This window comes from Pogona vitticeps, chromosome 3 (assembly GCF_051106095.1).
Source record: "Pogona vitticeps strain Pit_001003342236 chromosome 3, PviZW2.1, whole genome shotgun sequence".
Classification (NCBI taxonomy): domain Eukaryota; kingdom Metazoa; phylum Chordata; class Lepidosauria; order Squamata; family Agamidae; genus Pogona; species Pogona vitticeps.
Genome location: NC_135785.1, coordinates 264,846,497 through 264,872,348, shown reverse-complemented (window position 1 = coordinate 264,872,348; position 25,852 = coordinate 264,846,497). Strand labels below are relative to the sequence as shown.

The 25,852-nt window shown below is 48.2% G+C and overlaps 1 protein-coding gene across 2 annotated transcripts in view; it reads right to left on the bottom strand.

Annotated features, from left to right (window-relative positions):
• The window catches only part of PDE2A (phosphodiesterase 2A), a 350,282-nt gene that overhangs the window by 70,413 nt on the left and 254,017 nt on the right, over window positions 1–25,852 (bottom strand). The window lies entirely within an intron of this gene.

Below are 25,852 nucleotides of genomic sequence, written 5' to 3'. Positions count from 1 at the left end.
AAACGCTTTCGGCGCCTCTCCAAATTTCACTGGGCAGCTTTGTCTCTTAATGAATTTGCCGAAAGGTGGAGGCTTCCCACACCTCCTCCTGCGGCTGGGTCTGTTGCTCCTCAAGTCTCTTTTGTTCACAGACCTGTAACTTTCCAAGCGGTAATTGCCAACTCTCAGCCTCCCAGGGAGCAGGCCTTAAATGCAAAAAGACCGAGCGCTAATGAAACGTTAAAAGGAATGGCAGGGTGGCTGTGCCAATAACACCTTTCAGAGAGAAGCGGGAGGGAGAGGGAGACAAAGGAGCCGCTTTAAAGAGGGTGTAACGAAGAAGAGATTAAAGAGAGCAAGCGGCTGGCTTGATTTCTCTTTCCCTGCCCATGGCTCTTGCTCCTGGCAGGGGCTTTTTGGGGTGGGGTGGGGACTGGCATTGAGCAGCAATGATCCCACCCCAGGTGGGTGGATGGGCAGTGAGAAAACCCATGGGATTCCTGCTTGGCACACAACGTTTTCTCCAGTGTTTTGATTTGGAGAAGGTGGCGTTTGGAAGGAAAATAAGGCCACCGCTCTTAAAAAGAAATCACATTCGTTTCAGCACAAACCTCCCAAATCAGTTGCTATTTTTCCCCCCTTTCTAACTGTTGATTCTAGAGAAGCAGTTGATGTATAACCCTGTTTCCGATCAGGCACTGCCCTTCCCTGTTCCTGCCTGCCTGGCTGGATTGCTGAAATGCGCTCCATGTGGGGCTGCCTCTGGAATGTGTCGGGAAGTTTCCCCAGGTCGAACGCACGGCAGCCAGATTGCGGGCAGGGGCCGGTCACGGGGAGCCCATAAACCAGTTCCACTCTGGAACAAGGATGCAAAGCCTCCCTCCTCTTGCCCTTGTGTGCAAGAAGAAGGAATGACGGTGTTATTCTCCTTGCCGAGAGGGACACTCGGACCCTTCTTAGCCAAATTAAGTAGAGTCCTTGTGTTGCAAAAAAAGGGTTTCATATGTCAATGGCACAACATTGAACCAATGTTTGTTTCGCGGTGTTTTAGGAAACAAATGTGCCAGATTGGTTGTTCTGGAAGAGTCAGCCCGTGTATCTCTCTCTCTCTCTGTGTATGTGTAAATACACATAGAATTGTCGTAGATCACAAGCTGAATATGAGCCGACAGTGTGATGTGGCTACAAAAAAGACGAATTGTATTTTAGGCTGGATTAATAGAAGTATAGCTTCCAAATTCTGTGAGGTGCTATTCCCCCTCTGTTCAGCACCGGTTAGGCCTCACCTTGAGTCTTGTGTCCAGTTCTGGACGCCACACTTCAAGACGGATGCTGACCAATTGGAACAAGTTGAGAGAGAGGGCCACCAGAATGATCAGGGGGTTGGAAGCCAAGCCTTAACAGGCAAGGCTGAAAGAACTGGGCACGTTTAGCCTTGAGAAAAGAAGGCGGAGGGGAGACAGGATAGCACTTTTCAAATATTTGAAAGGCTGTCAGACAGAGGTGCAGGATCTGTTCTCGATCCTCCCAGAGTGCAGGACACGTCATCATGGGCTCAAGCGACCGGAAGCCTGATTTGAATATCAGGAAAAATATCTTAACCGTTTAAGCAGTATGACGATGGAACCTGTGACCTCTGCTCTGGAGGCCTTCAAGGGAAAATAGGAGAGCCATCCCTCCGATCTGCTTTGAGTTCGATTCCTGCACTGAGCTGGGCGTTGGACTCAGCGTCCTTAGAGGCCCTTTCCCTGATTCTAGGGTTCTAAAGGGAAAACGGAACGATGGATTTTTTTTTCCGTCAGTGGTGGTGACCCTGAGAGGGGGAAGCAGGGAGGGAAACCAGCTCGTGGTTTTGCGTGGACTCCTCTTGATCTTGAAAATTCCTTGTGCTGGTCTTTCACGCGGTGGAGGCAGGCGAACGGGATGACAATGAAGAACTCAACCCGCACGGCCCACCTTCCCATCTTGTGACCAGGTTTCTTCTCCCTCGGCCTGCTAAGCCTGGAAGGCAAGCTCTCCCTCCGCTCACTGACGTTTCAGAAGCAGGAGTGGAAATCGCAAAGTCTGGCTTCGTTTCTAAGGAAGACCAAGGAAAAACACAACCGTCCTGAGGGCAGGGAAGGAAAGTCTGTGACGCCAACCACGGAGGGGCCTCTGCCTCCGGCCTCTTGGCCCTTTCCTTCCCCCCCCCCCTCGGTGGTTGCTTCCAATTTGTCTTCAGCTCTAAGTGGTGTGTTTCGTGGGTGCAATTAATGGCAGCTCGGCACATCATTGCCCAGCGAGATGAAACGTACCTTGGCAGGACGGCAGGGGCGCGTGTGTGCAAAGACAATGAAATGAATCATCTGGACTGGATTTTCAAGAACATGCCCTCCTGCCCCTCCAAAAACACACAGTCTTTGAAAGGAGATTTATTATGTTTGCCCTTCCTTGGCTCCTTCTTGCCTCCGCCTCATCCCACGCGCGCTCGAAGGGGCACCCTCCCCTGGCAGGGCAGGCCATTGTACCCTCCTGCCCACGCAGCACACGCCAGAGCAGCAATGGCACCATCCATACCCGTGTGCCGATTGCACAGAAAGCTTCCTCTTTCTGCAAAAACATAAAATAAAAAAAATGACAAGGACAAACGGAGCCCAGCTTTCTCTTTCTCTCTCTTTTATTTTCAAGCGGGTGTGATTAATCCCGCTGCGTTCTTATTGTTTCGTGGCAGAGCAGCCCGCCTGCTGCTTTGTCAAGGGGTAATTACCCACTTTCCGCATCACCCACGGTGAGCCACAATTACCCCGAGGGGTACAATCGGGCCAGCGGCGGACACCTTTCCACCACCCCCTTTCCCTACCACAGCCTTCCCTCTGGTGCGGCAAAGAGCTTGGCGGAATTCGCACGGGGGCCTTGCCCAGCTCCGTCAAACAGAGCCACCTCTACCACCAGGGATGAGTCGCAACCCGCTCTCGAGTCTGCCAAGTTGCACTGGCCACTCGACTCAGACTCGACCTGGGAGTTTCAGAGGGGACACGGGATAATGACTCGCGAGTCGGACCCATGCGCCCGGGTCCCTCCAGGGCCACCTGCCATCATGGCCACCCGGCGCCATCTTCAGAGGCAGCGGGTCTGGATTCCCTTCCAGGAGCCACGCCTGCTCCCTCTGTCCACCCACATGCTGGCCGGCTGAGAGGCTTCACGCATGCAGAGATCACGGGCTCAGCTCTGGGAAGTTGGACCGCGGTTTCTGCACATGCGCCGGCCTCTCAGCTGGGCAGCGCATGGGCATTCCAAGTCCTGAGTCCCAAGCCTGGGAGGGGTGAGGCTGGAGACGCGGGCCACTCAGACATGGGACTCGGCCCCAAAGACTCCCTCTCTACCCCTAGGCCAGAACTGGGCAAAATGTGGCCCTCCAGATGTTGCTGAGCTCCGACTCCCAGCAATCCTAGCCCACACAGCCAACAACGAGGAGTGTTGGGACTTGCAGTTCAGCAACATCTGGAGGGCCGCACTTTGCCTTCGGCAGCTGGCTTTGAGCACCACGTATGCCCCCCCCAACGTTACTGAACGAAGGATCCGTGGATATTCTCCGCTGGGGAAGAGCAGAGGGGACTCCACGGTGGCTCTGATTTCTGCCTCAGGGACCGAAATAACTTTCATATTTATTTATTTTATCTATTTGTCTTATTTTTAGCCCACCTTTCCCCTGAGCAGAGGACTCAAGGCGATGCGCAGTATTTTTTTAAAAAAATACAATTAAGTTACATATTACAAAGCAATTGTGCTGTAAAACTGATTATAATACACAGAATAAGTAAAAACATATAAAAGGTTGAAAACTATCTTTCATTTTAGAAGGGCATTTGGGGACTCGGTCACGATTGTTCAGAACCTGCCTGAAGCGAGGGGGTCTTTTGCGGTTGGCGAAAGGAGAGAAGAGAAGGGGCCAGCCGGATCCCTCGAGGGAGGGAGAGCATTAGCACCACTCGGGAGCAGCCACAGAGGAGGCCCTCCCCCTCGGGCCCCCATCCGCCGTGGTGCCTGCGCCGGCCACAGGAGCAAGAGGAGGACCGCCTGTGAGGTGCTTAAGCCCTGAGAAGGCACTGATGGGGAGCTATGGCCCTGAGCGACTTGGCAGAGCTCGGGAAAAGCTATTTTCGTACCCCAGTGGCCACAAAGGCGCCTGGCGATTGTAGCGCAGAAAGTGCTCCCTTTTCAAAGATCTGCCTGGGATACGCACAAGCGGCCCCTGGGTCTTTGGCCTCAGGCAGCCCAATGTCTCGGGACCGCGCTAGTAGATCTCCTTCTGTCCTGAGAAAGCTCACAGCCATTCTTGCCCACCTCATGGTGCCCAAACATTTACCTGCAGTGTGTGAAGTCAAGCGGGTGGCTCTTCCTCAGATAAATCGCCAGCAGGGCATCAAGGAGAGCGACAGGATGAGCTGAATAAGGCCTTTGGGTGCACCTGCACCCTTTCCTCCAGTCCATCCCTCCGCCCAGACAATGCAATTAGCATGTCCCGAGAAGGTGTCTGTTTATCCCACTGTGAGCTTGCCTCACTCCACCTGTTGCTTTGTTTTGCGATTGGTGGTCGGAAAACAAACACAGGCTTTGTTGGCAAGTCGGATTGTTCAGGCATGGAGCTTTGAAGGAACCAGGTATCTGTAAGGAAAAGGCTGTAATGGCAGGCCATACCCATTTCTTCTAATGTGTAATTGGGCTCTTAAGTTGTATCATTCGGGGAAAATGAACGTATGGCCTCTATTGCAGAGCCTCCACATTGGTGCTGCTTCATTAGAACAGCTAAAAGAAAGAAAGTGGGGGGGGGGAAACAGCTCTCAATAGTAGGAGGGGAGGAGGACCATAAGAGGCTACCTTACAATGAATCAGATCCTTGGCCCACCAAGGCCAGTGTTCGCTGCAGGTCTCCAGGAGTTCTTCTGGGTAGATTCTTTCCTATAGCTGCTTGAAGACTGCAGGTGAAAACCCCTTCTTTTCAAAACTTAATTTGTGAATAGCAGAGAATCAAGAAGACGAAAACACGCCGACAGATTCCCCTCCATGGACCAGCGGACTCACGCCACGGAGCGTGCCACAGACAAGGCCTATGAAGATTTCTGAGCATATGGCAAACCATGGCTAAAGTTTACACCTTCTGCATAGCTGGCCATCAGGATTTGTGTTCCAGGCACTTCCAGAAGGATGGTGACAAACCAGAGCAAGATCAGAGGAGGGCGACAAAGAGGAGGACCAGGGGGGCTGGAAAGCAAGCCTTCGGAGGAGGAAAGGCTGAAATAACCGGGCCTGTTTAGCCCTGAGAAAAGACGACAGAGGGGAGATCAGAGAGCGCTTTTCAAAGACCTGAAAGGCTGTCCTCCAGAGGAGGGGCAGGATCTGTCCTGGATCATCCCAGACTGCGGGACATGCAACGGTGAGCTCAAGCAACAGGAAGCCAGATTTCAGTTGAATAGCAGGAAAAAAAATTCTTAACTGTTAGAGCAGTACGACAGCGGAAGCCGTGACCTCAGGAGGTGATGAGGTCTCCAACTCTTAAGGCCTCCAAGAGAAAACTGGACAACTCTCAGATCTGCTTCAATTTGTATTCCTGCCTTGAGCAGGGGGTTGGACTGGATGGCCTTTGAGGCCCCTTCCAGTTCCCGGATCCTATGATACTAATTGTAAAGATGGCACCTCCTAGACTCCTCTGGCTTTTGAGGCCAGTAGCCCAGCTCTCACCTGACAACACCTGCCCAAACCCACCCCTCCTTTACTCTGGTCTCTTGAGTTGTTGTTGTTTTACAGACAATTGCCTGTCTGAGACTGTAAGCGCCTTTGGGGCAGAGACCTTCCTAGGCTTCCTCTGGGGACTCTCATGCACTAACGGTTCTGCGTGAATGACGGCATGCGGACGCTTCCCGCGAGCAGGGCTCCAAAATGCAGGCCGTTTGCTTTAGGTCTGCAGCGGCTGGGCTATAACCCGCTGGCGAGTCTGGGAGAGGTGCCAGCTGCCGATGGCAGATTAATGGCCTCGCTAGGCTGTTTATGGCCCCTGGCTGTTATCTACTACAAACAAGGCATCAGCTGGCAGACGGATCACTTTGTGGGTTTTGGAGTGTCTCAGTGCCAGAGCGGGCCAGCCAAGACTGGCTTCACAGCCAGAGCTTGGATTGGAAGCATCATTATTTTTTTAAAACTACAACTCCCAGGGTCTTTCAGCCAGCAGGCCGCTGGGAAACACGCTTCCGTTTTAACTTCCACCTGGCGCCTGCAAAGGTGTTCTTAAAAAGCTATTTCCCCCCCACTGGGTTTCCTTCGGGTATCGATCCGCGCTACGGCCGCTTCTCTGATGGGGATGCAGAAGAACATCTTGCCTTTGACAGCTTCCACAAACATAGTTTTTCTGCACCTCCCGAGATTCGCTGAAAACAGAAAAGGGCTCCTCCTCCTCCAGAATCTGCACCGCTGCAAGATTTGCAGGGTATTTCGGAGAAATAAAGCCCGCAAAAACTAATGCAGGCCTTATAAAATTTAAGCAGCTAAAATGTGCAAAATTGGGGGGGGGAAGGGGAATTACACGAGAATACCTTTTAATCAATGGGGCAGAATGCATAAATTAATTCATAAGAATAAATAAATGTACACCTTAGAGAGGGAAAGTCAGCTCTAAACTGTGCATGACTCTCTCTTCCTCTTTCCCAAGTTTTGTTGTTCCATATCAAAGAAGGACTGGAAGAAAAAGCAGGGAAGGAAACAACCCAACCCCGTACCTTTTTCTTCAGGTATACCCAGTTTACAAGGACATCGTGGTCTTTTCTCTCTGTTTTTCTGTCTCGGCTGCTTTGTGAAGGATTGGCCCAAAGTTAACTAATAATAAACAGAGGAAATAACCAAAATCCAAAGAGTAACTCAGAGCTTTCCCGATGGCAGGGCAATGAAAACACAGGATATTCTTCCATATGACTTCCCACGAGGTGTAAGAAGCTTCTTCTTCCTGGATCCACCCTCCATCGAAGCTGACTCAGTCCACCTCTTTGTCGGCGGTGGGTTTCTCCTTCCCCTTCTGAAATAGGCTCCCAAGGGATGAGTCTGTATTTTTCTCCTCTGCATCACATCTGTGTGCTTTTATTCCCAATTCTGCTGCTTCCCCATTTTACATTAACTTGTGCTTTGGGCTCTCTCCAGCTTGGCCAGAAATCCTTCCATCCAGCTGCCTCCGCTGTTTCTGCCCCAGCTGGCTGGGTGGACGCATGAAGAACTGCTTTCAGAGCTTCTTGTTTTCCTCTTCCCTCCCTGTGCCTTTTTCCTCACATGCCATGCACCACACTGCTCTGAAGGCCTTTTGGTGTTGCTTATGTTTTTTTTAGTACGGTATCTGTTTGATGCTGTTTAGTATTTGTATACCCCCTGTTGTTAGCTTTAGTATTATCTTTTCATGATCTAAGCTGTCTTGGGTCCTTTTAAGGAGAAGGGGATGTAAAAATACAGTACAGTATTTTAAATGAATGAATGAATGAATGATAAATTAGAGTGCAAGCGGAAAGCAGCAGCTGTAGTATCCTTCCAATCCATTTTAGGAGTTTCATGTGTCTAAAAAAAGCAGGATTAAAAGGTTCCAAGCAGAAACAAGTGGGGTAAAAATGTTATAAATAAATAAGCTACTTTTAAAAAATGTGTGTGTTTTTCTCTCTTTCTCTCTCTGTGTATACTCATGCAGAAAATAAGAAATGAATTCATTCAAAATGCGGTGTTGGATAAGAGCTTTATAGATTTTCACATTGCAAAAGAAAGACAAATAAGTGGGTGGCAGGTGAAATCAATCCTGAACTTACTCTGTAGAAGTAATAATGACTAAACAGAGGTTATCATTCTTTGGGTGCATCCTGAGAAGACAAGACTCTCTGGAAAAGACAATAAAGTTGAAAGAAAGAAAAAAAAAACGAAGGCAGCAGGATAAGAAGACGAGCAAGCATGAGATGGACTGACTCCATAAAGACAGACATGGCCTTGAGTTTGCAAGACCTCAGCAGTGCTGTTTATGACAGAACCAACGGGTGTCACAAATTCATAGGGTTTCCATGAACCGGAAGTGCCCCAGGAGAAGAAGAAATATTTCAGAGGCAGTGACAGATTTTACTTTCTTGGGCCCCGTGATCACTGCGAATGGTGACAGCAGCCATGAAATTAAAAGACGCCTACTTCTTGGGAGGAAAGCGATGACAAACCTTGACAGCATCTTAAAAAGCAGAGACATCACCTTGCCGACTAAGGTCTGCATAGTCAAAACTATTGGTTTTTCCTGTTGTGATGTATGGATGTGAGAGCTGGACCATCAAGAAGGCTGACCGCCAAAGAATGGATGCTTTTGAATTGTGGTGCTGGAGGAGGCTCTTGAGAGTCCCCTGGACTGCAAGGAGAACAAACCTATCCATTCTGAAGGAAATCAACCCTGAGTGCTCACTGAAAGGACAGATCCTGAAGCTGAGGCTCCAAGACTTTGGCCATCTCATGAGAAGAGAAGACTCCCTGGAAAAGACCCTGATGTTGGGAAAGTGTGAAGGCAAGAGGAGAAGGGGACGACAGCGGAAAACGAGATGGTTGGACAGGGTCATCGAAGCTATCAACATGAATTTGGTACCAAACTCCGGGAAGCAGTTGAAGACAGGAGGGCCTGGCGTGCTCTTGTCCATGGGGTCACCAAGAGTCAGACACGACTTAAAGACTAAACAACAATACTTTCAGTCTGCATTCTTCAAAAACAAACATTTAAAACCCACTTTGAAATATCCCTTGAGCTGAGAACTGCCCCTGCCAAGAATTTCCTCAAATAACCCAACTCGAACCACCTTCCAGTGCCTGCAATCCAGCAACAGGTCACAAGCAGAGTAGGCTTATTCAAATCAATGGAACGTACGGAGGAGGTGGACTCACCAAATCCCCACTGATTCAGCCCCCCCCGCCCGCTCTAGTTGAGACTTACGGCCAGATTTCAGCCAGTGTTCCTTTTCATTCTCCACTTTTAAAGACGTGAACAGCAGCTGGCTGCCCTCCCTTCCCTTTGCAAAAGGCTCTCCTTCATGACGATTTTTTAAAAAATTATCATTAGTGTCTGGAGCCCGCAAGATACCTTCTTATGGGATGATTTAAATTCGCTAAAAATGAATACATTTTTAAAAGAAGAAGGATATCATGATTCCCAGTAGGGAAGCCCAGCTACCTCTGTGTCAGAACTCTGCCTTTCCTTCTGATTAGGGGGTTGTAAAGACTTCCGTTCGTATCAAGACCAAATTACTCATATCAAATCTAGAAGCTTGCGCTGAAGGCTTAGCTGGAACCTGGCACAAGGGCCAGCCAAGCTAAAAGTTACTTTGATTTACACAGGAGGGGGGAAATTACTTCCATTTTGCATTTTTTTAATAAAAAAATTACTGACAGCACCAAGATCCTGCAGAAAGGAGAAAGTGATAAACATGTTTTTCAGCTCCAAGGCTGTTTCTGAACTCTCCATTTCAGGGAGGTGGGAAAAAGTTGGTCTACACACCCACTCGATTCTATGGGTGAGTGTGGGGCCCACCAGCACATCTCTGGGTGTGCTGACTGACCCCCTGCGCTTTCCCCAATGGGGGGGGGGAACTCGACTGCATGATTTAAGGTTGAGAAACTCAGGTTTCCACTGGGGGTATTATTAAGACCAAAGGGCCTCAACTCACACTAGTAGAGTAGGTCTATTTAAATCAATGGAGCTTTGCCGCCCAGAGTAGACCTTGGGTCTAGATGGGCGGGGTATAAATCTAATAAATAAAAATAAATACATTGATGAATCCAGGAAATTGGACCACCTGCAGGGTTCTAGAACTCGACACACACACATCCCTCAAGACTGGAGGGCTGTTGTTTGACAGGGAGGGGGGAAAAAGAGAAAACGTACAAAAATGGTTTATTTAAGAAAACCTCTTAGCCTCCTTATGTTAAATTTTTGGGTATACAGGTAGGAATCCCAGGGTGCTGCTGGCAAAATGGCCTCCTACCTTTCAAGAAGCAGAAGGGGACTTTCTGAATTAAAAGCAGGGTTTTTATTGTCAAACACGTTTTAAAAAAAAGGTGTTTGTGGGCCCATTTGCGCTCTTGGGAGATGGTCTACAGCCCACCTCTGCTTTAAACTGTCCAGATGATCGACCAGGCTCTGTCATTAAGATTCTGGCATCGTTATTTAGATTTTGATGTCTCTGAAATGGAGCTGGCGGGATAGCTCAGTGGTTTAGATCCCTGGCTGAGGAGCAAGAGGCTCAGAGTTCGATTCACCCCACGGTGCACCTTCAGAGAGAAGAGCCAGCCAGGGTGGCCTTGGGGCCGGCTACACGGTGGTCCCAGGACAAGCCCAGAAGGAGGGAAGGGGAAACCACCTCTGAGGATTCTCTACCTGGAAAACCCTGACGCGGGTCATCGTAAGCCAAAATTGACTTGATAGCACATTTATTATTATTTATTATTTATTATAATTATTTATTATAATTATAATTATAATTATAATAATAATTATTATTAACAACATGAAGTCATGATGCTCAGTAGATGTCAAATGAGGATCCTTAAAAATCAAGGTCTCAGAGGTAATTTCTCTTGGTCTGAGAGTGAAAATTTCAAAACTATCCTTCTTCTTTTTCATCCTTTTCTATTAAATAATGAATTAAGTTCTCTGTGTATTTCTTGGTTTCCTTCACTAATTACTGTCCCCTTTAGACTGCAGATGGCTGTGAAGGGAGGGGGGGGCTAAGCTCCTTCTCTTGAACATTTACTGGCAAAGACTGACTTATGTCCCACACCTGCTTCACCAATTACATGGCTTCAGGAGCCTGAAAAAGTGGCACCTGTAGAATGCCGACTGTGGAAAAGCACAAGGGCTGCCCTCCTCCGGCTAATTAACCAGGGACAGAATCCACTCAGAAATCTCTGTGGGGTGGCTAGAGTAGTAGAATTACTAGTTTTCCTTGTACAACTGAAACAAGTGAAACAGTTAAGCAAAACCACGGCTGTGGAAAGGACCACCTGGACAGTTCCTGTGACATCAAGCCATAGAATCATAGAATAATTGAGCTGGGAGGGGCCTCTAAGGCCATCGAGTCCACCCCCCCCCTGCTCAGTGCCCATCAGGATAAAATGAACGAACGAACGAACAAATGAACGAACAAACAAACAAACGAACGAACGAACGAACGAACGAATGAATGAAAAGAAAGGTTACTTACCTGTAACTCTGGTTCTTCGAGTGGTCCTCTGTGAATTCACACTAATGGGTTAAATCTGCACTTGTGCAGAGGCCTCGGAATATTCTAGAGCTTAAAGTAACACTTTTGGCTCCGCCCCCCAGGACCTCATGGTCCGCCCGTCCTAACAGTTACCTCAGTTCCCCAAATTCCGCTGCTGCTCTAAGGTGAGACAGCCGTGACGGAAAGAGGGGAGGACGGGCGGGACGTGTGAATTCACAGAGGACCACTCGAAGAACCAGAGTTACAGGTAAGTAACCTTTCTTTCTTCTTCGTGGCCTCTGTGAATGCACACTAATGGGTGATTAGCAAGCTTGCCTCTGATAGGAGGAGGGACGTCACGGCAAAACAGCAGACAGGACCGCGCGTCCAAAAATGACATCCTCCTTGGCCCGCAGATTCAGGCAATAGTGAAAGATGAAGGCTGACGGAGTGGGCCAACTGTCAGCTGTGCAGGTGTCTGACAGCGGGACACCCTTGAGGAAAAGCTGTAGAAGTAGCCAAAGTTCCGGTAAAGTGAGCGTTCACCAGGCGCAGGCGATTAGACTTGCGGGGGAAAAAACAGTCCTGCAAACATAGAACGATAATGCTCTGCGAACATCTAGCAGGTGAAGAGACCTCTCTACATCTGTAGGCAGTTAGGAAAGAAAGTGGGCAGACTGATATGAAACTCAGTAGAAACTTTAGGTATGAAGGAGACATCTGGGAACAGTATAACTTTGTCCAGGTGGCAAAGTAGGAAGGGAGGATCCACCTGAAGTGCTACTGGAAGTAACTGCAACTAAGAAATAACCTTGAAAGTCAACAAATGTCCAGCAATTGTGGTCAGTGGCTCAAACGATGAATGCGAGAGGCACTCAGGACAGTGTGAAGAGTCCACTGTGGTATAGACTGGCCCCGTGGAAGGTAAAGGTTTGCCGTACCACGGGAAAACCTCTTTATTTAGGGTAGCGAGTAGTAATTTTGGGAAATGCCAGCCAATTGCAGAAATAGAATTGATTGGTAGAGGGCTTCCTGGAGTGTGATAATATGGAGTTTATTGAGGAGAAATTCTCCATGCCATGAGGTGAAGAGCTTGTAGACCTGGACGGTACGTTTTCCCTTGATTCTGGGTCAGAAGATGAGGAACAGACGGGAGTCTCAGGGAGCCTGATGACAATGTCAGCAGTGTTCTGAACCACAGCAATTCCAGATTTTTTTAAAAAGAGAAAGTTTTACTTCACTGACCAGGTGTCGTAGATATGAAGACTGGTACAGTGGGGTCCCCATCCGACCAGACTGGAGTCTGTCGTGATTCTCGAGGTAGGTAGGAGTGGAGCAAACAGTCTTTCCAGGGCCAAGTCTTCTGGGTTGATTACCAGCAGGGTTGGTGTGCAAGCTCATGAGTAATCTGGAGGCATATGTAGGGCGTATTTTTCATGGGGTTAAACAGGGCAGATGCCAGGCCTGTAGGGACTGCCTCTTGAGCCTCGCGGGCTTTATGACAGATGTGGTGGAAATCATGAGTCCCCGAAGATTTTGGGCCTGATGGGCTGTGATCCAAGACAACGGAGGGGAGCGACATATCAGGGAACAAATTTAGACCATGCCGTTCTGGGAAAGGAAAAGCTCTTGCCGGCCAAGATTCCAATACGGCCCCTATGTGAATACTCGAGGCGCCGTCGAGAGCTGAATGGCAAGGCGCTGAACTCTAAAATGGGCCTTCCTAGAGAGAATGGAGGTATTCGCAATGATCACTTCTGATGGAGATGTGGGAGCAGGCGTCACTCAAGTCTATCAAAGTAAACCAATCTCCTTGTCGAATTAGTGGAAGCATATGTTCCAAGGTCACCATGCAAAAACGGCGCTGGCTGATGAAGAAAAATCAGGTCCTTTAGGTCTAAAATGGGACATAGTGATCTGCCTCCACCTGGAGTGGCAGGAGATATGTCTGATTTTCCAAAAAGGATCTTTACCTTGTCTCACAGAGTGGTAGAAGAGTGAGTGTAAATCACCCGCTGAGCCGGTGTATCCCAAAACTCTATGGTGTACCCATAGGTGACAATGGAAAGAGTCCAGGCATCCGAGGTGATGTGGGTCCATGCAGAAAGAAGGGAGCAAGTATACTGAACATGTGACGCAGAATCGAGCGGTGGTAAGCGGGAGGGAGTCACAGTGTCTGTTGGATTTTTTTTTTTATTTTATTTTTTTGTCAACTTCCTATAGGAATGGTGGGGATGGTCACGTTGATTGGATTGTGGTACTGAGCCAACTGTTGAGGGAGATATCTTCGTTGAGAAGTATAAGGTCTGTATACACTATAAGAGTACTGATGCATCAATGGGAATTTTTGAGATCTATAAGGCTGAACGTTGTACGACCATGCTGTTTTCCTCATTCTTTGAAGGCCATCTAGGGATCGAATAACCTAGAGCCAGCAAAGAGCAAGTCCCCTATTCCAAATCTGACATAATCAGAAATGTTGGCTGACCTTAGCCAATTGTGTCTTTGCAAGGTTACCCCAGCCATGAGTTGCTTGGAGGTGACCTCGATAATGTGATGTGCTATCACACTCTCTTGCTGAGTGAGGGACATGGCGTCTTAATGGAGAGCAAGCCCTTTCAGATTAAATGCTGCTGGGGCTGCCTGAAGAGAGGGTAGTGCACAGTTAGAGAGGTTGATATGGTAGGTGCCCATAGCTGCCATGTAGATGAGCTTTCTAACCTCCTCGCTGCTCGGTGTGGTAGTAGATCTCAAGCGTGATCTGGCTTGTGTGGCGTCCACATCCTCATAAGGAGGAGGATGCCTAGTTAAAAATCTGTATTGGTACCATAGGTCTTGTACAGATTTTCTACAAGCCTGGACATTTTAGGGACAGAGAAGGGCTTTTCCCAGGTCTACTGAAGCAAGCAGAATAAAGATGGGATAAGGGACAAGCACAGGGAAGGCACTGATTCCTCATCAATATCTGCATAAACCTTATCAGACTCTGTTTGAAGTTGATGTACTGTTAAATCAAGAGCCTTATCGATTCTCTGTATCATGTTAGAACATGAATGAAATTCAGAAATGAGGGATGGAGGAAAGCCATCACAAATATCAGAGTCTGGCAGGGTCAGGTTAGGAGTGGTCTGGTGCCATGGAGTCGGAAGATTCAGAGTCAGAGTCATGGGAAGTAGAAGAAAGTGGAGCATCAGAAGTGAAAAAGGACTTCTGGTTTCTTTTTCAGTATCCTTCCTCATATCATCAGTATTCAGTATCTTCCTTAAGAATACTTCCTCAGTACCAGGCGTTTCTTATGGGCATATATTGTTTCAGTCTTCCGCTTGGTACTGTGGCATGGTACCAGCATGTTTTAACCTCCTGGTACCAGCAAGTTTTAGCCTTCCGCTTGGTACCAAGGCATGGTACCAGCATGTTTTAATCCCCTGGTACCAGCAAGTTTTAGCCTTCCGCTTGGTACCAAGGCATGGTACCAGCATGTTTTAACCTCCTGGTACCAGCAAGTTTTAACCTTCCGCTTGGTACCAAGGCATGGTACCAGCATGTTTTAATCCCCTGGTACCAGCAAGTTTTAGCCTTCCGCTTGGTACCAAGGCATGGTACCAGCATGTTTTGACCTCCTGGTACCAGCATGTTTTAGCCTTCTGCTTGGTACCAAGGCATGGTACCAGCATGTTTTAATCCCCTGGTACCAGCAAGTTTTAGCCTTCCGCTTGGTACCAAGGCATGGTACCAGCATGTTTTAACCTCCTGGTACCAGCAAGTTTTAACCTTCCGCTTGGTACCAAGGCATGGTACCAGCATGTTTTGACCTCCTGGTACCAGCATGTTTTAGCCTTCTGCTTGGTACCAAGGCATGGTACCAGCATGTTTTAATCCCCTGGTACCAGCAAGTTTTAGCCTTCCGCTTGGTACCAAGGCATGGTACCAGCATGTTTTGACCTCCTGGTACCAGCATGTTTTAGCCTTCTGCTTGGTACCAAGGCATGGTACCAGCATGTTTTAATCCCCTGGTACCAGCAAGTTTTAGCCTTCCGCTTGGTACCAAGGCATGGTACCAGCATGTTTTGACCTCCTGGTACCAGCAAGTTTTAGCCTTCCGCTTGGTACCAAGGCATGGTACCAGCATGTTTTGACCTCCTGGTACCAGCATGTTTTAACCTTCCCCTTGGTACCAAGGCATGGTACCAGCATGTTTTAATCCCCTGGTACCAGCATGTTTTAGCCTTCCGCTTGGTACCAAGGCATGGTACCAGCATGTTTTAATCCCCTGGTACCAGCAAGTTTTAGCCTTCCGCTTGGTACCAAGGCATGGTACCAGCATGTTTTGACCTCCTGGTACCAGCATGTTTTAACCTTCCCCTTGGTACCAAGGCATGGTACCAGCATGTTTTAATCCCCTGGTACCAGCAAGTGTTAGCCTTCCGCTTGGTACCAAGGCATGGTACCAGCATGTTTTAACCTCCTGGTACCAGCCTGTTTTAACCTTCCGCTTGGTACCAAGGCATGGTACCAGCATGTTTTAATCCCCTGGTACCAGCATGTTTTAGCCTTCCGCTTGGTACCAAGGCATGGTCCCAGCATGTTTTGACCTCCTGGTACCAGCATGTTTTAGCCTTCTGCTTGGTACCAAGGCATGGTACCAGCATGTTTTAACCTCCTGTACCAGGGAGGCTTCATGGTACCATCTCTTCTTATGTCTTTTGGTATCAGGAGATGATCTCTTTCTGTGGTACCGGAGGCCGCAGGAGTATTGGGACCTGAGAGGTCCATCGATGTTCGGGCATCACCAGTAACGGAGATTCCCTCGGTACCGATCGGTGCCTCTTCCTCCTGATATCAGGGAAGGACGGTACCGACGATGTTGAACTCTCATTGGAGGATTCCGATGAGGACGAGGAGGACTCGGGGGATGAAGTTTCCGCAGCAAGGCTGTATAGCAGACGCAGATAATACAGCTTTTGCATTTGCTGCCTCCAACGTCTCAAATAGCTCTTAGAGAGCTTGAGCGGTTGCAAGTCCTCTTTAGGCGCATGCTCTTTAGCTTCATTGGGGCGAAGATGTCAAGTCCCGTGGGTGAGACCTTCGGTCCCGAGTGGCTCGGAGACCGGGAATCTCTAAAAGATGGCGCCAAATGCTTCATTTTCGCCTTCTTGTTTTTCGCAAGTCCTCTTTAGGCGCATGCTTCCTCGCTTTATTGGGGCGAAGATGTCGAGCCCCGTGGGGTGAGACCTTCGGTCCCGAGTGGCTCGGAGACCGGGAATCTCTAAAGATGGCGCCAAATGCTTCGCTTTCACCTTCTTGTTTTTCGGAGAGGATGTTGCAGGGATAATTCTGTAGTAGGAGGAAGCGGGACCGACGACGGCGAAGATGGAGGCGAAGAGCCCTAGGAAAGAAACTCAACAGGAGACTGAGGAGTGAGGACAGGCAAGGACGGGGAAGCCTGTGGTGGCAGGCTAGGAATAGCCGAAGAATGAGGGGTTGATGGTTATAAAACTAAGGGTTTGGCCTTAGTTTTAGAGGCTTTACTCTTTTCCCTAGGTTATATATGAGGTAAAGGGTCGGGTTCTGCGGACGCAGAGGCCGCTTCGATGCATACACAAAGATTTTTGTGCGACTCTCCAAGGCAATGCAGCTTTTAAAAGTAACCCTGGGAGATGAGGAAGCCTTGGAGGCCTGGGAACAGTCCAAGGGGGGGGGAAGGGAGGGGGAAAGAGGGAAAACCCTCGCAAAGGGCCAAAACGCACACCTCCCCTCCTAAATAATAAAGTCTTTGTACTTTCCTTAATGAAGAATCGAACAGGAGCCAAATATTTTCCAAGAATTTCCAATAATTTCACGGAGCTCTAGCCAGGAGACCTAACTGCAGCAGCGGAAAAAATGGAACTGAGGTAACTGTTAGGACGGGCGGACCATGAGGTCCTGGGGGGCGGAGCCAAAAGTGTTACTTTAAGCTCTAGAATATTCCGAGGCCTCTGCACAAGTGCAGATTTAACCCATTAGTGTGCATTCACAGAGGCCACGAAGAAGAACAGGGTGTTCCTGACACAATGAGATCCCCTCCCCCCAAATGCAACTGCTTGGAGACTTTTCCCACATTGCTGTTGTGCCATTAAGTCATGTCTGACTTTATGACGACCCTATGAATGAGCAATCTCCAAAATTTCCTGTCCTCAACAGCCCTGCTCGGGTCTTGTAAAGTCTTCTCTGATGGATTCGATCCATCATCTTTGTCCCTGTGCCCAGACTCTGGAACTCCCTCCCACAGGAGGCCAGCCTGGCCCCATCTTGGTTGTCCTTCCACAAGCAGACAAAGACTTTTCTCTTCAGGCAAGCTGTCCCTGAAAGACTGGCTGACTGACTGAGTGGTGTGGCTTATGCTCTTCAATGTGGTATTCATTTGAGCCTTTTAAATAATTGTATACTCTCTGTTGTTAGCGTTACAATACTGTCTTTTAATCATGTAAGCCACCTTGGGTCCTTTTTAAGAATGGTGGGGTAAAATATATTCTAGACAGACAGACAGACAGACAGGCAGGCAGGCAGGCAGGCAGGCAGACAGACAGGCAGACAGGCAGACAGACAGGCAGACAGGCAGGCAGGCAGGCAGGCAGGCAGGCAGGCAGGCAGGCAGGCAGGCAGGCAGACAGACAGGCAGACAGGCAGGCAGGCAGACAGACAGGCAGACAGGCAGGCAGGCAGGCAGGCAGGCAGGCAGGCAGGCAGGCAGACAGACAGGCAGACAGGCAGACAGACAGGTACATAATGTTTTCCTCTTCTCCTACTGCCTCTAATTTCCCCCAGAATTATTGCCTTTTCCAGAGAACTTTGCCTTCTCTTGAGGTGACCAATGTAGGACAGCCTCATTACTGTCATTTTTAGCTACTGTGGCCCTCCAGATGTTCTTGGCCTTCAACTCCCAGAAATCCTGGCCAGCAGAGGTGGTGGTGAAGGCTTCTGGGAGTTGAAGTCCAAGAACATCTGGAGGGCCACAGTTCGACACCACTCTCCAAAAAATGTTGGGGTGTTTTTCCTTGCAAAATCTTTACTTTAAAAGCCTTGTCTTTTGTGGTTTTCTGCACAAAATAGAAGGTTTGTGTGTGTGTATGTGCGTGTGTGCAAAAAGCATTTCTGCAAACTTTTCATAGAAAAGACCTGAAATAGTAAAAAACAAATGAACTCACTTGCATGATCTCATTCTGGGAGAAGAAAACTTGTGATTTTTTTTAAAAAATTCTTGCCTCCATGCACATAAGAAAAGAATCTGGGATTCCTTTTCGCATAAATTAAACATAACAGCACTTCAACACAAACACGACAGGTTGCACGTAATGAATATCACTACAGCTTTGCTATGGAGGCTTTGAAGGATTAGGATCATGAGGGGGTGGCTTGCATTTTTTTTAAAAAAAGCATTAGCTGATTTTTCCGTGTTTGGAGTGTGTGTGTGTGCCTGTGTGTTTGCTTTGCTTTCCAAGGGAGAGACACTCATTTTCTTTATTGGTAGCTTGTACAGGTTCCAAGCTTTAAAAAGACCCTGTTTTTTTTTTAAAGCATAGAGAACCACATTGGTTCTTGTCTTCTTGTCACCTGGAGTTAAGAAACCTTACGGGGCTTAAATGTTCCTTGTTGACATGTCTCAGCATGACTAAATTGCAGAAGAAAACTCATTAAATGGGCTCAAGTAACAGGAAGCCAGATTTCAGTTCAATATCAGGAAAAACTTCCTAATTGTTAGAGCAGTACGACAGTGGAACCTCAGGAGGCAGCGAGCGCTCAAGAGAAATTCCTCATTCTCAGTGAATTAGGCTTTCTTGACAAAATGAGACACCTCAAGGAGACATTTCCAGAACCCATTAGCCTCAAGGACGTGAAAAGGAAAGCTTCTTTTGGTCATAATTTTGCTATGTGCTGCTGACGATGAATTAGTGTTGCTTCCATTTGAAGAAGCAAAGGGCGCTTGAGGATGTGCCCTTGTGCATGCAGGTACATGGGTGTGCATGCACAGACAGGCACAAACACATGCAGAGAAAAGGAGACCTTCTTTTGGGTGGAACGTGGTTGCTCAGGAACGTTGTAGGTTGGTTATATCTTTGAGAAAAATTAAGAGACCATCCCCCGGACAGCAAGATCTGACTTTCTCTCTCTTTCACACTATTATTTTCTATTCTTAACAGCTTGGTCCCAGTGCTGTACCTTTAGGGGTCCCGGACTTCCTGCAAAAGATAATGAGAGGAGGAAACAAGAGGAGGAAGCTGCCACGAAACCCTTGTTTGCAGCTTATCAAGACGGCTCTCCTGTAACCACCGAGAAGGTCCAATCTGGCCTCCTAAGGCTGCTGTTTGGCCCGGCTCTTTGTAGTGAGCCGCCTGGACTGAGTTACTTCCCGACTGGTCCCCACAGAAAACTCTCGACTAGGCGGGTCTCCAAATGGCCCTGAGGTGGGAAGATGAACGAGCAGAAGCCTAGCACCACATGGCCACTGCATCCGCCTTCCTTTTCCTCAGCTGGTTGATATCGGGCAGAATTTATGAGCCCTTAGTCTCTTGCTTGCCGGGCCACCACTCCCAAGACAAATGTTTGTTCATCCAGGAAGTCCTGCATGGCGTGGCCCTCGCCAGACCCGGATTTGTGTTTATTGCCTCTTTTCTGGCTGAAGGTCTGTTTGTTCACAGGTCAATTTAGCTCATTTCTGGTGTTAATGGGGGGAAGAGGAGGCCAGGTTACACTTCCCAGCTTGCTTGCTTTACTCACTTTCTCCAGCTGGGAGCCTCCCAGGTGCATGGCAGTACCTCTCCCATCACCCCCACCACCCAACGAAGGATTGCTGCTGGGGATGATGGAGATGTGATCCAGCATGTGCAGAAGGCACCAGCTTGGGGGACTGTGTGGTGTTAGCTTATCTCCTTTCACCATCGTCTGTCATAAGAAAAGTCAGATTGGAACTACATCTCTCATTAATTTTTTAAAAATTATTATTATTATTTTTTAAATGCACATCAAAGGTGATGCCCATTTTTGCCAGTTTGGGCCTCTCTGAAAAATCCATAGGTGCTTCTTCGGTGCAATCATTCTTGTTCTCATCATCCTATTCCTTTTCTGCCTTCAATCTCCTCCTGCACTTACTTGCTTGCTTACGTACTTACTTACTTATTTAGTTATTTATTTAGTTATAATATTTTTACCCCACCTTTCTCCTTAAAAGGACCCAAGGCTGCTTACATCATTAAAAGACAACATTAAAGCGAAAAACAGGGAGTAGACACCAACTAAAAAGGATCAAACACAGATGATACAAAAAAACCCCTAAGCAACCCTTAAACACCTTCAAAGTGGGAAGGAATGAGAAATAATTTAAAAACTCCACTCAGGGCAGTTTCTGGACACTTTGCAGAGGCTGCCCCACAGAGAGGGCACGACAGGAATCCAGCACGTGTCCCCCATGACGAGATCAGGAATGGGCCCCGTCTGGGTTGTGGAAATGCACGCCTGGCCACGGCCGAAACCAGGCCACGCCTGGCTCACCTGCCCGTTTGCTTCCCTGCGATCATCTTCGGTAAAGGGCTTGGAGATTTTTCTTGGTAAGAACACTCTGTGCAATAGCATAATGGTGTGTGTGTGTGTGTGTGTGTGTGTGTGTGTGTGTGTGTGTGTGTGTGTGTGTGTGTGTGTGTGTGTGTGTGTGTGTGTGTGTGTGTGTGTGTGTGTGTGTAAAAAGACCACACGGTTTGCTCAGTCAACAGGGAGGCAGGCAAATCAGACCATGGAGAGCGACAGCACAGAAGGAGAAAGGAAGGCACAAGGAAAAAGCCACCGTTCAGATGAAGGCGTGGGCACACTTCAACCATCGGAGAAACAACAGTAGAATTTTTGTAAAGAAAAATAAGTAATTCTTTTGGCCATTTTTTCATCTCTCTCTCTCTCTCTCTCTCTCTCTCTCTCTCTCTCTCTCATGTGTTGCTTTTGAGACAAATATCAAAACCAGAGAGCACTTTGGCACGTCACCCCCAGGCCACACAAAAACAATCTTGAAGTCTTTTCTAGCAAACTCAATAATCCATTTCCTTTCTTTTCTAATTCCCAAAGTGCAGGCGAGCCGGGCTTCTTAGCAGAATCATCATCTCGCCTTTCTCTCCCGCAACACCACAGGTCAAAAAGACTCTTGCAGAGTGTGGGCGGCATACAAGTTGAATGGATAAAATAAAATGAGACAAATAAATAAAAAGCCACACCGTAATGGTCTCGGTTTCTGAGCACCCAGGGCAGGGCGGGCGAATGACCTCTTTCGGGCAAGCCGTAGGGCGAGGCAAGGAAACCTCGCATCAGCTCGCTAAGAGGAGAGCAGGCTTTATTGACGGGAGGAGCAGGCAAGGTGGAAACATTTTGGAGGGCCAAAGGGGAGCCGGAGCTGAGGCACGGAACCAACCCCAGTTACGTCAATTGTAACCTAGGCAGTAGGTTATTACGCCCAGTGGGCATGAAGTGCGGGATGAAATTGAAAAGAACATTTATCTCAGAAGTGGAATTCCCAGTAGCGTTCTTGCGGCTCCTGTTTCCACCGAATCCTAGAATCATGGAGTTGGGAGGGGGCCTCTAAGGCCATCCAGTCCAACCCCCTTCCCAAGTGTAGGACTCCACATCAAAGCAGATCCGACAGGTGGCTGTCAGGTTTTCTCTTGAAAGTTTCCAGCACTGAAGTGCTCAACACCTCCCCCCCCCCGAGGTCACTGGTTCCATTATCATACTACTTTAACAGTGAGGAAGTTTTTCCTGATATTCAGCCTAAATCTGGCTTCCTGTACCTTGGACCCATTCTTGCATGTCCTGCACTCTGGGATGATAGAGAACAGATCCTGCCCCTCCTCTTCTTTATTTATCATCATTGCAAATCCCTTTGCTTGACTCTCGCCTTCTTTAAAAGCTACTATCAACCGGAAGGAAGGAAGGAAGGAAGGAAGGAAGGAAGGAAGGAAGGAAGCAAGCAAGCAAGCAAGCAAGCAAGCAAGCAAGCAAGCAAGCAAGCAAGCAAGCAAGCAAGGAAGCAAGGAAGCAAGGAAGCAAGGAAGGAAGGATATCCTGATTTGTCATTATGATCACAACCATCATCTTAGCCCTGCAGAGCTGGAAGGGACCCTCTGGAGCCCCTTTCCAGGAGGCACAGTGGAGAATCGAACTCCCAACCTCTGGATTCGTCTTCATATATGAGGATAGAGAAGCACAACATTGCTCTCCTCGTTTCAAAAGAGCATGAGGTGTTTTGCAGTTTTTGAAGCAGAATAAGAACAAGAATGATTTTTTGTGTGTGTGTGCACACAAATTATACATAATTGCATAAGCGGTGCTTCAGTGCAAACAAACATTTAATGCAGGAGATGGAAATTCTACACCATCAAGATGGCCACAGCCTTGTTTGGTGGCGACTAAACGCTGAGAAGAATCATTTTTTTAAAAAAACCTTTTTCAGAGGTTTGTGCCTGAGCTTTGCCCCAATTGTTTTGGACAGAGGGGAATCTGTGCACATTATGGAGACCTTGGTGAGAAAAATCGCGCTCCTGCTGTCCTTCTTGCCCTGAGATGTGGAATCTTGGAAGGCCTTGAAAATCCCACATCCAGGTGTCTCAGCTGACCCAAAACCAACAGGTGCAAAGAACCCCCCCCACACACACACACACATCTTTACGTGCCTCAGATGAGAGAAGGGAGGGAGGGAATCAGCAACCACCATGTCTGCCCTCCTGCCATGCCAAAGAAGAAGCATGCAGTTTTAAAAATCGAACTGTTACAGCTCGTTGAGGAGTAAATTCTGTCGGAGTTTTTTCAACCTCGCCCACTCCCTGCAGATGTGCCTGGGGAGGGCCCTTCTGGACTGGGGGGATTGTGTCCATCAATAAATCCAGCAGTCACCAATTATCTCTTCCCTGCCTCTGATTTCAAAGAGATCTCAAATCTCTCTGCTCAGGGTCTTCTCCCCTCTCTTTTAAATCTGCAGACAGTTAGTGCGCAGTGCAGTCAACGTGAGTGCAGTTCTGTGAATGCAGCCTGCAGGAAGCAGGAAACGCGTCTCTTGAGTAAGGCTGCCAGACGTCCGGCAAAAGGAGAAGAGGTCCTCCTTTTTAGCCTAATGTCCTCCGTCTGGCAGGCAAAGATAAAAAAACCTTTAAAATGTCAGGCTTTTGTATAATTTGTGTTATAATTTTGGATGGGAGGGCAAACATGGAAGGACCCCCCTCCCCCTGTCTTTTCCCACCCCCGCCTGCCCACCGATGCTTAGAGCGCAGCCCTCGCCCCCTTCTGCCCCTGCCGTGGCTGCTCGGTGATCCACCATGCCCAGCCCACGTGCAGCCCAGAACGGCAGTGCGAGCGGAGCGCCGCCCACCGTGCCCAGCAGGAGCAAGCAGTGCCCGAGTGCATCAACAGGATGGCAAGCGCCCGGACTGTCCCTGTTCAAAGTCCCTTTTGGGGACTCCAACTCCCACACTCCCCAGCCTTGAACTTATGACCCCCGGGGGAGGGGAGGCTGCCTCATTCGGTTTTGCCCAGCACTGTTTTCCCCCTGCCTGCGCCGGAGCTTTGCTTGGGCGTCCAGATTAGCAAGGTTGCCTCTGAGCCTGTGCAGAGTGCAAGCGGCCGGGGGATTCCGCAACCAGGCTGGGGTGGGTTAGGGTACAATTGGCTGTTTAAGTAATGTTTTTTGGTATTTAAAAAAAGCCTCCATTTAATTTATTTTTATTTTTTAACATGACTGTTCACTAGGAGATATTGATTGGCAGCTGTTGTAATAAAATTGTATTGATTGTGGGTTTAATCCGGAACGATTCAAATGAAACATTCAGTACATCCTCCTCTGTCGTCTTTTTTGTCTTTCTATGTCCTCTTTTTGGTACCCATGTATCTGGCAACCCTACTCTTGAGGCCTATTACTGTAAGCAGGCACTATTGTACAGCATGCTGTTTGACTGTGAGTGAATGAACATTTTTATTCTTTCTTTTACCAACGTATCAGAGTGAGCATTTGAGACTGTTAGTGCCAGTGGATAAGAGAAAAAAGGGGTGGTCTACTCTGGAGAGATTTGAAGTTAATTCTGTTTGGTAAGTCCCTTTACTTCTGCTGTGCCGCTAGAGGAGTTGAGCCAAAGTTCACAAACTCTGCAACTAAATCACAACAGCAAAATCAAAGGTTCCTTTTCCAGTCTCACCCTACAAAGTCTGGAAGAGGTCCCTTCTATGAACCACTATACTGGTGGCTCCTGCTGGTAAGGCCCAGGCCACCAGCCAGAGAGAGAGATTGGCAGAGAGATTCCGTGGAGGAGCTAAGGAGGCAGGAAACGAAAGCAGAGTTTTGTCGCTGATGAAACACGCACAAACAGCTGCTCCTTCGGAGAGGGTTGGAAACCCTAGACCGAGGGACATGGACTTTGTTACCGTATTTTTCGCACCATAAGATGCACTTTTTTCCCCACAAAACAGGGGGGTGGAAAGTCTGTGCATCTTATGGAGCGAAGAAAACAGATTATATTTTCCTGTTTTCTTCTCCTAAAAAATTGGTGCGTCTTATGGAGCGAAAAATACGGTATATGCAAGAGCTTACCATGCTAAAAAAACCCAACAAGCCACTCAATTCCGTTCATGAAAGTCTCCACTGAGCTCCTTTGTAAGGAAACTGGAAAAGTCCTGGATCAGCCCTGGAAAGGTCTCCCCCCCCCTCAGATGCAGGGTGCACACACAGAACAGCATTAACAACAAATCACGGTAAGACCTCCCTGTCCATGTTCTTTCGGTTTTCCAATGCTTGAGTTAATTAGGTTGCCATGAACCTTAGCGTCCTTGTAACTACTGCCTCCTAGTCCGGAGCTGCCAAAGGCCAGGTGGTAGCGCTTAGGTAGCACGGAGCAAACAGAATGGACTGGATGCCCTCATCTGGGACCCATGGCATTTAGACAGGGGCATCGTAGGCTCAGCCTTTTGCTTTCACCCGAATGCCAAACGTCAAAAGGGTGTGAAAACTCCCACAAGTGCAGCTGCTGCCTTGAACCAGTCCCACTGCAAGATGTCCAAAAGGCCAGAGGAACCCATGGGCTTTCCTGGACATTATTTTGTTAACCTGCCCGGCAAGTTAATATGTAAGCTCCCAGGCCAGCAGCCAGACTGGGAAGGTTTCAAATCGATACAAGCCATTCTTCCTGCCTCTTTGCATCCTTTTTCCCCCCTTTTAAACAGAACCACAAAACCTTGTGGAGGGTTTTTGCTTTGTATTGTTTCTTTTTCGACCATCAGTTCTGCTGAAATACAGTTTTTGGAGTGAAAGGAAGCTAGCTTGGAAATACGAGCCTGTTCAGGTTGCACCCCCATGTTTTATTCCTCAGCATTCAAAGAGACCGTGTATGATGATGGCTGAAGTATCAGGCCGTGAAGGAAATCAATTGGCCAGTATCTATGCCACCACCAAGGCTTCCCGGTCTATACTAATTGCCATAATTTCATAATATGGATTAGGCAGCTATTGTGCACTCTCGCTCTCTCTGTATGTGTGTTTTAATAATAGACCTCTCCCATAAAGCGTAGGAAGAAATCAAAATCATTGTAAAGAAGGGGTCATTAATCAGCAAGAATCATGCCTACCGACAAACCCACAGCAACGGAAAATAGAT